The sequence below is a fragment of the Xiphophorus maculatus genome, chromosome 13 (genome assembly GCF_002775205.1).
Source record: "Xiphophorus maculatus strain JP 163 A chromosome 13, X_maculatus-5.0-male, whole genome shotgun sequence".
NCBI lineage: Eukaryota > Metazoa > Chordata > Actinopteri > Cyprinodontiformes > Poeciliidae > Xiphophorus > Xiphophorus maculatus.
The window spans coordinates 14,443,481-14,457,123 of record NC_036455.1 but is presented as its reverse complement, the minus strand read 5'-3'; the positions used below and the strand labels follow the sequence as shown (position 1 = coordinate 14,457,123).

The window sequence follows — 13,643 nt, the reverse complement described above, 5'->3', positions numbered from 1 at the left end:
GCTTCCTGCTTCCTGCTTCCTGCCGATGTTTCAGACATTTATACGCAGAATGAGAGCAAGAAGCTGCAAATATCTCAACGATGTAAACCCCAAAACACACCGACAGAAAAACACAAAGTGTCAAACTGGAAAACGGATCCAGGGTTTCTGGGTAACATTACGTAGACAACGTAACGTCCTCCAGACTCCCCCTAGTGGTCTGGAGGACTTCTGTTTTGTGCAGCGAGTTTGCAGCATTTGAAACTTGATGCTGTTTTTCTGGATTTGTTTCTTTTTCCTCTGGTTGCTGCGTTTTTCGTTTTCATTTTTGTGGTGAGTTTTGTAGTTTGCATCATTCATGTCTCTGCAGTGCTTAGCCGTTTGAACCTGCGGGCCACCGTAGCGAGAGCGAACCGGGTAAACATGATAATGAATCCTAATTTTGAGGGAAGTGTTGCTTCGTTTCGTTTCAGAGTTTATTGGATCTGAGCTGAAAGGTGAAAGCGTCTTTGAGCCGAACCGTGATGAATCCCAGGAAATGAAGCCGGCCGCTTCCTGCTCCTGCCGCCATGCAGATTTGTGTTGATGGTGGAATAATGAAGCCGGTTCTGTTTGCAGCCGGACTGAACTCCTGCTGGGTTCAGTCCGGCCCGGTTCTGGAGATCCCAGCCCCGCCTCGCGGATCCAGTCAGAAGCTTGTAATTGAGTTTCTAATGTGAGTCATTACGCGGCCGCGCGTTGGTTCTGCGCTCAGCGCCAGCAGAACCAGCATGAATGGACCCAAATCAAGGCCCGATTATGCAGACATCATAAACGCCTCACGCATTTTCCGCCGGCCGTGTTGGCGGCTGGTTCCGGCCGACTTATCTCCTGCTTTCAGCCGGACTCGCATTTGGACCGCCACCCGGCCGACACCATACGAGCCGCTCCGATAACAGAAGTAGCCGGCGGCCGCCAGGCGGGGTCACGCCAGTCAGAACCGAGCCACAGCCCACCTGGTGCCGCGAGAAGACCGGCTCTACAGAACCCGTCCAAACGACACCGAAACCGAGACAAAGATCCGCTCAGCTGACTTCCTGCCAAAAACCGAGGGCCGTCTGAGACAGCTGGCAGGGAGAGATCCGGTTCTGCCACGGGCTCAGCGGGACGAGCACACACACACACACCCACACACGCACCCAAACACACACACACCCACACACACACACACCCACACACACACACACCCACACACACCCCAACATAAACACACACACACTCTGAGCCAATCGTCTCTCAGTTTCTGTTTCATCACTGGATAAATTCCTCTCAGCAGGTCGGTGAGTTAAATCAGCCATAACCTGGGAGAGGTCAAAGGTCATCTCTTCCCTTCCCAGGACTGGACATCCCAGCAGATTCAGCCAAAGGTCAGAGGTCAGGGCCTGAAGCTCAAAGAAAAGACCAGAAACCCCAGAGCTTCGATTCAGACTCTGCAGGCCTCAGTTAAAGGTCAAAGGTCACAATCATGAGCCTCTCTGTAGGACAAACAGAGGAGTCTGTGGTGGTCTAGTCAAAGTTCTGACTGGGCCTGGCAGCTGGTTTGTCAGAATCAACTCCAGCATGGTGAAATGTTTGAGAGATAAAAATATTTCAGAATGAGAAAAAAATTTAAATATGAGAAAAAACATAATTAATACGACAAAAACGTCAATATTTAAAAAAACATACGAGAAAAAATATAAACAATTTGTGAATAAATTCTAAATAATACGACAAAAAAAGTTAGGAATCATCAACTGAGAAGGTCAGCCAGAAACTTTCTCATTTTTATGACTTTGTTCTGCTCAAAACTTTGATCTTGTGATTAAAATCATTTTTTAATCTTTGGTTCCGTGAAGGAAATATTTTCTGGACGTCCGAATCAGGGACAGGAAACTGTTTCCAATCCGACCAGAAGAATAAAAATTTAAAATTCATGACTGCAGTTTCATCCTGCGGCAAATAAAAGGTAAAAGAATCTGAATTTCATTAACTTTACAAACCACTTTAAGAGTTTTGCCTCTGAAGGACGAATCAATCCGACGGCGTCATTAATAAATATTAATAACCCCAAACAGGTTAGTGTCCGACTCCCACAACAGAACCTCCTGCTGTACTCCGGGTCAGAACCGGGGCAGAACCGGACCCGCTTCAGCCGCTGGAAATCAATAATCAATAAAGCTTCGGCTTGGTTCTGTAGCTTCAGTGTCCATCAGAAGAGTCCGGAGCGGTTCCGGACTCAGAACCTCCGATTGGATCATTGATCCGGCTGGATCCGGACCGGTCCGACTCCGGCTGCTGATATTTAATAAAATGTTTTCATCTGAGCAGAAGACAGAAACGCTGCAGGTCCAACCGGTCCGAAACCAGCACTTCCAGAACTCATCTCATTTTTCCTGCTCAAATTACTAACAAAAAAATATTTTCATAAAGTGGATTTGATTTCAACCAGAGGTTTAGTTATGAGAATAAAGTCAAAATATAACAAAACTATTTCACTGAAAAACATTTTAAAAATAAGAGAAAAAATTACATTTATTTAGAAAAAGCGTTTCGCTGCCAGGATGTGATGCGAGCAAAAAGATGCTGATCTGTTAAAAGATCAAATGTTTTCTGATCTGTAAAACCAGAGAACGTCAAGATGAAGTTAGACAGAGATGACTGGATGTTTAGCTAGCTAGCTCAGAGCTAAATGTTTAGCTTGGAGCTTCGTAGCTAGCTAGCTTACTGAATATTAAATTTGAAACTGACATTTAGAATGAATAACAGGGTGAAAATATGACTTAAAAAATCAATCCCCATTTTCTCCCCTTGTGACAAATTAAATATCCTAAATTATTGGTGTTAAATTTGTATTTGTGTGATTTCACAAACATGGTGATGCAAAAACATGCAGTTAAATCAAATGAAATCTTTCTGCTGGTTAGCTGCTGAGGCTGCGGCGGATCACGATGTTTGATTCTCGTCAGGCTGACTGGAACCAGGCCCGACTATGGGATGTCTTCAGAATCAGAATCAAGTTATCCAATAAGAGCCGGGATATTACAGCGTGGCGACACAAACCACATAAAACCAGGAGAAGAGCAGACGGACGCCTGCAGGATGAGACACACACACACACACACGCACACACACACACAGCAGCAGCAGCCGTCTGGTGCTTTCAGGAAACATGGCTACCTCCCAGCATCTGATCTGAAACATCTCCAGACGGTTTTCCTCCTCGGTTCTGTTTGCTCCATCATGTCTCTGTTCGGACCGCCGGTTCTCTCAGAACATGAGAACCAACCTGATGAAGATCCGATCATCATCTCCTCTCACACGGAAAGGTTCTGTTTGAAGGGAGTGACATGCAGACACATTTCTGCTGCAAGTCGGTTTCCTCGTGATTTATTCCTGAAGATAATAATTAATCCCAACCCTGCTGTAGTTTAACTTCACCAGCCAAACCGAAACCCGACCAGAACCGAGAAACAGAACCTGCCTGGCAGCAGGATGAAAAGTCTGAATCGAGTCCAGATATAAAAACACCAAAATGAACAAAGTGGAAAATGTTCCAGAACCATCTGTAAGGTTCTGGGTCTCCACAGAACCTCAGCAGAACCAGAACCTGCAGACAGACCCAACAGAACCACCCCAAGGCTTCACTGCCTCAGCTAAGGTCAGAGGTCAGGATCTAAGGATAAGAAAGAGACAAAGTGGCCTCCATGATGGAGCTTCCAGACCAGAACCACTGCTGACCCAAAAGAACAATGTGACCCGGCTCAGATCCACCAGAACACTTCCTGATGATCCTCAAGATTTATGGGAAAAATTCAGCAGATCTGAAGAAACAGAGGCGGACGCTTCTGCCGCTAGCGCAGAGCTAAATGTTTAGCCTGCTAGCTAAATATTTAGATGAAGTTATAGAGAGCTAACTAGTTAGCTAGCTAAATATCTGATTTCAAACTAAGCTTTTAGTTTGAAGCCAAATATTTGAATTGGAGCCAAATATTTAATTGGTGAAAAATAAAATTAGAATGCTAAGAAAGTATTTAGTTAGCAAGCTAACAATTTAGCATCAAACCAAATATTTAGATCGCTCAGTAAATATTTAGCTTTAAGCTAAAAGTTTTGCTGGTTAACTAAATGTTTAGTTTTAGACTGACATTTCTAACAGAATGAAACATTTTTAGCTAACCCAACTGAAGCTGCTAACGTCTGACTGTTAGCTACAGGCAGTTAGCAGTTAAACGGCTGAACGTTGCGTTCAGGAGCAGCTCCGGTTTTCCACATGCCTGTTTCAGGTTCCTGCTTTGTGAGGACAAACGTGGCGAATGGATCTGATTCTGAGCGAGAACGAACAGCAGAGCGAACCAAACGCCGTCTCTTTAAATCTGCTCTGATGCGAAGCTGATCGTATTCCTGTTTACTCTCTGCTGAATATGTCTGCTTATGGAAATTAAAAAGCATAATCTGCAGCCTGCTGCCGCGCAGCAGCTTCATTTGACTCTGAATCAGCAGCTCAGATCTGAACGAGTCTCTTTCTAATGACATTTCATTTCCAGTCGCCTCGTTCCGAATCAGCCCTTTTCATTAGGACCGTGACCCAGATAGCAGCAAATCAGCCACAATCATCTGATTCCTGCGAGTCGAGGAATGAGCAGCGCCGCTTCAGCGCGGCGGGGGGGCAGGGTAATATCATGAGGGGGTCAAAGGTCACCTCAGGTTTTCTTCTCCATCTGTCTGGCCCAACATGTTTCTGCCTCATGTGGCCGAATGAACCTTCAGGTCTCAGTGTTTGGAAAAAAGAATATTTTACTGTAAATTCACACAATTAATCTATTTACTGTGGAAAATCACGTTTTGTAACATGCAATGTGTTGGGACTCATTGATCTGGTGTAAAAATTAATAATAATAATAATAATAATAAAATGAATTTATCCCATAATTCAGGATCAATGAAGTGTCGTTGATGAAAAGCAGGGATTCAGATTCAGCTCTTAAATTTAATGATTCCATTTAAAAATGAATTGAATTATTTATTTGCATCCTTTAATGTAACGAAGGTTTAAGTGGTTAAAGGAAAAATCTGTCGGACGAGACCATTGTTTTTATCCGATTAATCGATTAATCGTCAGAATAGTTGATAAGATAATGGTTCGCTGCAGACGGTGAGTTGATTCTATTTTCTGAAGGTTTGATGAAACGTTGATGTAAAATCAGGTGTGATTGTTTCTGATGATCTGAGCTTTCAGATGGTCATACTGTAAATCTGTGTTCAGAGTTTTGCAAAAGCCGCATAACGTTGTGAACAAGAGGAGACTAAAGGGTTAAACCTGCAGGACAAACGGAGGCTGACTCCAGTTTCTGGAAAGTTAAGGTCCAGATTTAAAGAGGCTGAATGTTTGTCCGTCTGAACCGAGGCGGATGATTACGGCCGATCCCCAGCCGGAGCGCGGCGTTCCTGCGCCTCAAAGCCTTAAAGGCAGCAGCAGCAGCAGCTTGTGTTCCAGCTGCAGGGAAACAAACCCTGAGCTGCTGGATCAGACGCTGCCCGCAGCATTCAGCTTCCTCCGCCAGAACGCCGCTAACCCCCAGCTATCACCCAGACCTTCAGCTCGGCTGTTACAGGCGTTTCACACTCACTTTATATCTGCACAGGACATTAAAGTAACTATAAACGGTTGAAGGAATGAAAAAATTTCACAAAGGTGATAAAATATAAATAAAACGGAAGAAAAACAAAATAAAATGAGGAGAGAAGCAGCAGAACAGAAAACACTTTCAAAGGTTTAACATCTTCATGTCCCACAAAGTCAGAGCAACCCTGAAGGCGTGTGTGTGTTTCTGTATGGGGTGTGTGTGTTTCTGTATGGGGTGTGTGTGTTTCTGTATGGGGTGTGTGTGTTTCTGTGTGTGTTTCTGTATGGGGTGTGTGTGTTTCTGTATGGAGTGTGTGTGTTTCTGTATGGGGTGTGTGTGTTTGTAAACTCTGATTCCCTTCCTGCAGCAGGCTCTCAGCTCTCAGCTCTCAGCTCTCGGCTCTCGATCATCTCTGCTGCGTTCCTGTTCTTCGCTCATCTCTCACCACATGCAGCGTCCCGATCCGGTCCGATCCGGTCCGGTCTCGTTAACGAGCGTAACGGCCTGGGGGGATGGTACGGGTCGGACCGGTCGGTCGGACCATACGGCTGATTAAGTGGCTCTCTGGGCGGGGAGTCATGGTCAGAGCACACGGCCGTTTACACGCTTTCAGAGGTGTGTGTGTGATGCTGTATGGGGTGTGTGTGTGTGTAGCCTTCCTGTGATGAGGAACAGTTGGTCCATCAAGGAGATGGATGAGATGATTCGGCGCCCCACCCCCACCTGCTGCTGGCAGGACTCCATGTTGGACATCAAGACGGAAACATGAAGGAAATATGGAAATATTTCTGAATGATTTTCATTTTCAGTAAAAATATTTAACATAATGAAGGTTTGCAGTCATTTCTGCTATATTTATGTTCAAGCTAAATAATTAGTTTGAAGATCCATATTTACTAAACAAAGTGAATATTTTTAATATTCTAAACTAAATATTAAGCCAGCTTGCTTACTTAATATTTATTGAACTAAATTCTCAGACCCAAACTTCTAACTAAATATTTTGGATTAAGCTAAATATTTAGGTTGCTAAATAAATATTTAGTTTGTTAAATAAATATTTATTTCAATATTTTGAAACCAACATTCCCAAGTGAATGAATAAAATTGTGAATATAACTTAAAAAATTAACTCCCACTTTTTCTTCTTATGATGGGCTGAATAACCCAAATTATTGTTCAAACAGCTTTCCATACAGAAACAGCTGGGAGTTTACTAAGGAACCATGCTAACAATGCTAACCATGCTAACCATGCTAAACATGTAACCCTGCTGGTTCTGCTGGTTGTTCTGGTTCTGCTGCTGGTTCTGCTGGGTGTTCTGGTTCTGCTGCTGGTTCTGCTGTGATGTTCTGGTTCTGCTGCTGGTTCTGCTGGGTGTTCTGGTTCTGCTGCTGGTTCTGCTGGTTGTTCTGGTTCTGCTGCTGGTTCTGCTGGGTGTTCTGGTTCTGCTGCTGGTTCTGCTGTGATGTTCTGGTTCTGCTGCTGGTTCTGCTGGGTGTTCTGGTTCTGCTGCTGGTTCTGCTGTGATGTCCCGAGTTCCTCCTGCTGCTGTTTGGTCCATAATGAAGCTAACGCCGGCTGACCTTGCTGTGTAATTAACGGACTCTTCTTTTATTAATCCCTTCATTCTCTCAGCGCCTCCCTCCGTCTAATCAGCCGTTTAATGAAAACATCCAACATGGCGTCATGAAAAAACGCCGTCAAGCAATTAAAGGACAAATAAAAGGAGGGATGAAGAGCAGATTAGGCTGGAAAACCCGACCAGCTTCTTTAACAGTTTCTTTCTGCACAACTTTAAATGTTAAAGTTTCTCCATCTGTGAATTTCATTCATCAGAACCAGAACCTGGTCGGGTCCAGATGGAAATTGTCTGTTTTTCTTGTAATAAGGTAAAAGTTCAAAGCCCTTTTTATGTTTTGGATCTTTAATCATCATTTAAAAAGGTTTATTGTTGTGCAAGTAAACATAACTTAAAAGATCTGTTCATTTTAATCATCCTCATGTACTTGCTGCTAAATTTGCTGATGGTGGAGAAACAAGTTACTGTTAAGGGTTTATCTGCTGTCATCGGTGGCTACGCTAACTAGCCTTAGCATCGTGACAGTGCTAGCTGCTGCGCAACATGGAGCAAGGAAGGCAAGGAGGGGAGAGATGAGCAGCGCCACATGGAGGGGTGATTGATAGCGTGAAGGTCCGCCTCCTGTCTCTGATTGGTTGTTTCTAGTTAGCACTGGGAGCTAAATGTTTTCAGATTATCTGTTCCATTACATTCTGTCATGACATTTCAACAAATATGAAAAATACTTTTTATAAAAGTTACAAACTGCAGTTTTACGTTTAAAGTTTCACATAAAGCAGCAATTATTTGGTTTAGATTAAAAAATGGGGCTTTATGTTATTAATTCATCTATAAATGTTACAGTTTCAAACAAAATCTTTAATTAGCTAAATGTTTAGCTCCAAACTAAATATTTGGTTCTCATCTCAGAGCTAAAGACCCAAACATTTAGCTAACAAAATATTTAACTTGTGGTTAACGAGTTAGTTTGCTAATTAAATATTGATTTTGAAATTGTGACATTTCTAATGAATTAATAACATGGTGAAAGTAAAGCCAGGGTTTTACTGAATAATAATAATAAGTTATTGCTGAAGATGTCTGGCAGCCTGAAGCTTCATAAACATCGAGTCCAGAATCTGCTGGAGGTTTCAGAGTCAGAATCAGAACCTGGAGACAAACTGTGGCCTTCAACAGAGTTTCAGGGAAATAAAACAGCTTTTAAACAGAAACGTTGGAAAGTCTAATTCTGGAAAACAAGGAGAAACTTTTTCTGCCGGTGCGTATGGAGAGCAGAGGTCAGGGAGGCGAAGCGGCAGCGTTTCAGCACCGCCCGCCCTGCGTGGGAGAGCTTTCTGTGGAGAGTATTGATTGGTGCTTCGCCCGAAGCGCTGCGGCTCCGGTCCTCCGCCGGGTTTCACTCCCTCCGTCTCTCCTCCTCACAAGCAGCTGATGTTGCTGCCAGGCGCGACCGGCCGTGCATGTGAGCGTGCACGTGTGGGGGGTGTGGGCAGAAACCCACTCTTTGTATTTTTAACTAAGCCTCTCAGCGGGCGGCGTGGAGCTGCTGCTGTGATTACTGCGTTCTCCAGAGGCAGCATCGATCCGCCGCAACGCTTCCCTGTAGAAACCTCCGGATATTTCTGGACAAACAACCGGACCGTCATCATCATCATCATCATCATCATCATCATCATCATCATCATCATCATCATCCTCAGGCAGCAAAACGCCCAGCAGGTTCTTTACTTCTCACTTTAATAACTTTAATATTTCTCTCTGGCTCCAGTTTGCAGACAAATGTTGCGAGTTAATCTGTGTTGACTGAAGCATCGGGACGCAGATTACTGCAGACGCCGTCGCAGAAGTTTGGCTGAAAACTGATGAGGAGATCAGCTGATTAAAGCGGGAAAACCAAAAGATACAAACTCAGAAAGGAAAGTTGGCCGGAGAGAAAAACTGCAGGAAACCGGAAGCATGAACGATGAAAACCACAAGAAAGAAGATAAACGGTGGAATAAAAGCCAGATTATCTGACTGAAGTATTAATATTTGGCTTAAAATACATCAAATCTGTAGGCAGCTGAACTGGAACCTGTTGGTTTATTATCTGATGGTAAAACTGGGAGAACTGGAGAAAGATGGAGCAACACATTAAACCAGGTTGCAGGTTTGAATCCGAACATTTCCTCCATGTTTCCTCTCCATCCATCCATCCATCCATCTTCTTCCGCTTATCCGAGGTCGGGTCGCGGGGGTAGCAGCTTCAGAAGGGAGGCCCAGACTTCCCTCTCCCCGGCCACTTCTTCTAGCTCCTCCGGGGGAATCCCGAGGCGTTCCCAGGCCAGCCGAGAGACATAGTCCCTCCAGCGTGTCCTGGGTCTTCCCCGGGGCCTCCTCCCGGTGGGACGTGCCCGGAACACCTCACCAGGGAGGCGTCCAGGAGGCATCCTGACCAGATGCCCGAGCCTCAACTGGCTCCTCTCGATGTGAAGGAGCAGCGGCTCTACTCTGAGTCCCTCCCGGATGACTGAGCTTCTCACCCTATCTCTAAGGGAGAGCCCAGCCACCCTACGGAGAAAACCCATTTCGGCCGCTTGTATCCGCGATCTCGTTCTTTCGGTCATGACCCAAAGCTCATGACCATAGATGAGGGTGGGAACGTAGATCGACCGGTAAATCGAGAGCTTCGCTTTTTGGCTCAGCTCTCTCTTCACCACGACGGACCGGTACAGCGCCCGCTTGACAGCAGACGCTGCGCCAATCCGCCTGTCGATCTCCCGCTCCCTTCTTCCCCCATTCGTGAACAAGATCCCGAGATACTTAAACTCCTCCACTTGGGGCAGGACACCCCCCCTGACCCGGAGAAGGCTCTCTACCCTTTTCCGGCTCAAGACCATGGCCTCGGATTTGGAGGCACTGATCCCCATCCCGGCCGCTTCACACTCGGCTGCGAACCGCTCCAGCGAGAGCTGCAGATCACGATCTGATGAAGCCAAAAGGACCACATCGTCTGCGAAAAGCAGAGATGAGATCCTAAGGCCACCAAATCGGACCCCCTCAACACCTTGGCTGCGCCTAGAAATTCTGTCCATGAAAGTGATGAACAGAATCGGTGACAAAGGGCAGCCCTGGCGGAGTCCAACTCTCACCGGAAACGAGCCCGACTTACTGCCGGCAATGCGGACCAGACTCTGACACTGGTCATACAGGGACCTGACAGCCCGTATCAAAGGGCCCGGTACCCCATACTCCCGGAGATGTTTAACGTTTCCTCTGAAACGTTAAACTGAAACATTGAGAGTTTCAGTTTCATGCATCAACTCTGGGATCAAGTTTGTTTTCCACATTAACAGCAGAATAATTCATCTGATGTGGAGCCACATCTGGATGGAGCTGCAGCCGCCTCCGCCTGTGGCTGACCTCCTCCGCCCACGCTCCGCCTCTCCATCCATCTCACACCTTCACCCTCCATCATCCATCGCTCATCCAGCGTCTCCTCATTTGGATTCCTCCCACCTCCTCCTCCATTAGCGTCTCTCTGGCCCCGAGGAGGAAGCAGCGAGCGCCGCCACCGCCGCCGCGATGCAGGGCGGCGATCCAAGTCCGACACGAAAACAGACACAAACACTGAGCGGCGCCCAGACCCGCCAGCGCACACACACACACACGCACACACACACACACACACAGACACACACACACACACACTTTTCTCCAAATCTGCTTCAGAAGATTCTCATTTTCTCCAGCAGAGACGAACAGAACCGGCCTTTCTGGGTCTGAGGATTCATTTTAAATGAACTTAAACTTCCTTCAGTTTTTGTTCCATAAATATCTGGATTCTGAAAATTTCACTTTCAGATTTTAAGGTTTTAAGGTGAGCTGACGGTTCTGCTGGACCTTCATGAACCCATCATGGATCCGTCGGAACCGGACTCCAAACCAGAACAACTCATCTTCATCACAGAGGAAGAGCCACACAGACCCAAAACTAAAGACAGGAAGCAGCTTCAGCTGGACAGGAAGTTGACTGCGGACAGGAAGCTGACTGCGGACAGGAAGCTGATTGCGGACAGGAAGCTGACTGCGGACAGGAAGCTGACTGCGGACAGGAAGTTGACTGCGGACAGGAAGCTGACTGCGGACAGGAAGCTGACTGCGGACAGGAAGCTGCCGACGGACAGGAAGCTGACTGCGGACAGGAAGCTGATTGCGGACAGGAAGCTGACTGCGGACAGGAAGCTGCCGACGGACAGGAAGCTGACTGCGGACAGGAAGCTGATTGCGGACAGGAAGCTGACTGCGGACAGGAAGCTGATTGCGGACAGGAAGCTGACTGCGGACAGGAAGTTGACTGCGGACAGGAAACTGATTGCGGACAGGAAGTTGACTGCGGACAGGAAACTGATTGCGGACAGGAAGCTGACTGCGGACAGGAAGCTGACTGCAGACAGGAAGCTGCCAACGGACAGGAAGCTGCCTGCGGACAGGAAGCTGCCTGCGGACAGGAAGCTGACTGCGGACAGGAAACTGATTGCGGACAGGAAACTGATTGCGGACAGGAAACTGATTGCGGACAGGAAGCTGACTGCGGACAGGAAGCTGACTGCGGACAGGAAGCTGACTGCGGACAGGAAGCTGACTGCGGACAGGAAACTGATTGCGGACAGGAAGCTGACTGCGGACAGGAAGCTGACTGCGGACAGGAAGCTGCCTGCGGACAGGAAGCTGCCGAAGGACAGGAAGCTGACTGCGGACAGGAAGCTGATTGCGGACAGGAAGCTGACTGCGGACAGGAAGCTGACTGCGGACAGGAAGCTGACTGCGGACAGGAAACTGATTGCGGACAGGAAGCTGACTGCGGACAGGAAGCTGACTGCGGACAGGAAGCTGCCGACGGACAGGAAGCTGACTGCGGACAGGAAGCTGACTGCGGACAGGAAACTGACTGCGGACAGGAAGCTGACTGCGGACAGGAAACTGATTGCGGACAGGAAGCTGACTGCGGACAGGAAGCTGACTGCGGACAGGAAGCTGACTGCAGACAGGAAGCTGCCGACGGACAGGAAGCTGACTGCGGACAGGAAGCTGACTGCGGACAGGAAGCTGACTGCAGACAGGAATCTGACTGCGGACAGGAAGCTGACTGCGGACAGGAAGCTGACTGCAGACAGGAAGCTGATTGCGGACAGGAAGCTGACTGCGGACAGGAAGCTGACTGCGGACAGGAAGCTGCCGACGGACAGGAAGCTGACGGCGGACAGACAGAGCTCTTCCTGTGAGACGGACGGACGCAGTGAGAGCAGCAGCGGGCGGCGGCCTGCAGCAGAGAGCTGACAGCTTCCTCCGTCTCTGTGAGTTGATTATTTCCCTCTAAATGAGTCGCAGCAGCAACAGTAAGTAAAACTCAGGAACTCAGAGAGAATTAAAACCTGATATTATTGGTTTCCATGGTGGGAGGAAGACTTTCGCTGCAGCTCATTTACATAACTCACCGCCGCCCACGCCATCCATCAACTCGCTGCTCTGGCTCCTGCACAACAATTAATGCTGCAAACTATAATCTGGGACAGTTAGCGCTGGCCGCGCACAAAAGCTAAATTAAACACACTCCTGGGTCAGTGTGTGTGTGTGTGTGTGTCATACAGACCCAGCTCAGCCAATGTTCATATAACACTGAGATGAACCGACTAATTAACCAGGAAGAGAAATTAGACAATTTTTTCCTGCTCTGGTTTGACCTCTGACCCCAGGCTCTAAAACTGAGTTTTTCCTACTTCATTAAAGGCATCAGAACTGTAAATTCCCACTTTTTGGGGTTCCTAAATGCATCGTTTAGTGACTGATGCTCTGATGGAGATTTGGGAATCATTTCCTCATTTTTCTGTTAAACTTCCTCCTGCAGCAGGTTTCTGTTCTTCTGCTCCATGTTTTTACTTTTAAATAACTAAAGTTTATTCAGACTGAAGGCTTTTAAACATCTGAAAACTTAACAGCAATAATTTAGTTTATTTAGCCTGATATAGGAGGAAAATGGAGGCAGATTGTTCAGATCAGCCTGAATCCGTCAGAAATCTGGACATAAAGAGGAAACATTTAGAACCGAACCGAACCGAACCGAACTGAACCGAACCGAACTGAACCGAACCGAACTGAACCGAACCGAACTGAACCGAACTGAACCGAACTGAACTGAGTAGAACCCACTGAACTACCAGCTGAGAAAGTTTTATTCTGAAATAAACGGCTCTTTGGGTCAGTCTGTTGCCGTGGAGATAGGAAACCAGAGTTGTGGGTCAGAGTTTGGCGGTAGGAGCATCTGGTGGGGTCAGAGGTCAGATCAGAGGTTCTGATTGGGCCAGCCGAGACTCGCAGGCTGAAACCGACCCAAACAACCAGCCGAGCAGAACCAGAACCCGGTATAATGTTGGCTGATGGGCGCTGGGTCCAGTCCA

At 47.0% G+C, this 13,643-nt stretch overlaps 1 protein-coding gene across 1 annotated transcript in view; it reads right to left on the bottom strand.

The window, feature by feature from the left end:
- Positions 1–13,643, bottom strand: part of epha10 (EPH receptor A10) — a 79,787-nt gene that overhangs the window by 20,303 nt on the left and 45,841 nt on the right. The gene's annotated exons all lie outside the window — the stretch shown is intronic.